The sequence below is a fragment of the Aphanomyces invadans genome (assembly GCF_000520115.1).
Source record: "Aphanomyces invadans strain NJM9701 unplaced genomic scaffold supercont1.64, whole genome shotgun sequence".
NCBI lineage: Eukaryota > Oomycota > Saprolegniomycetes > Saprolegniales > Verrucalvaceae > Aphanomyces > Aphanomyces invadans.
In genome coordinates, this window is record NW_008580209.1 from 239,660 (window position 1) to 240,221 (window position 562).

Consider the following 562-nt stretch of genomic DNA (forward strand, 5'->3'; position numbering starts at 1 on the left):
CGTCGAAGGACATCTGGAATCTACTTCATTCAAAGTGGCTTAATCTGCAATCAATGTGGTCTACCTGTAAATTCGAATACGATCGAACATGTATTGACAAAGGTTTGCTTTGGCGGCCGCGGAATTAGGTCCATGTATGACGTATACACGTAGTACTTCGAATAGACCGGGCGTGCAAGCTCAAGAGAACTATCAATCCGGTTTTCAATCCGTCCGACAGGGCGGTCGCATCTTTGGCATGCTTAAAGCGTCGTCGCTACTCCGACCGACCGCCGTCATGATGCAATAGATCGAACAAAATTGGTGGTCGCCCAACATGATCAGCGCATGTGCCACGCTGACACGGGCATCGTCGGGCTGGATTACATTCGACATGTCGATGGACATCTTCAACACCAGTATGGGGATGGTGAAACACAATGCGATCGAAGTGGAGCTCTGCAGATGTTGCAATCGACGACAGACTTGTAGCGTCGACGTTGTGTTTGACGTGAACGGTGATGTATGCAGCGTTGGCCGTCGTTAGATTTTCAATGTTGGACGCTGCCATTGCATACTTCTC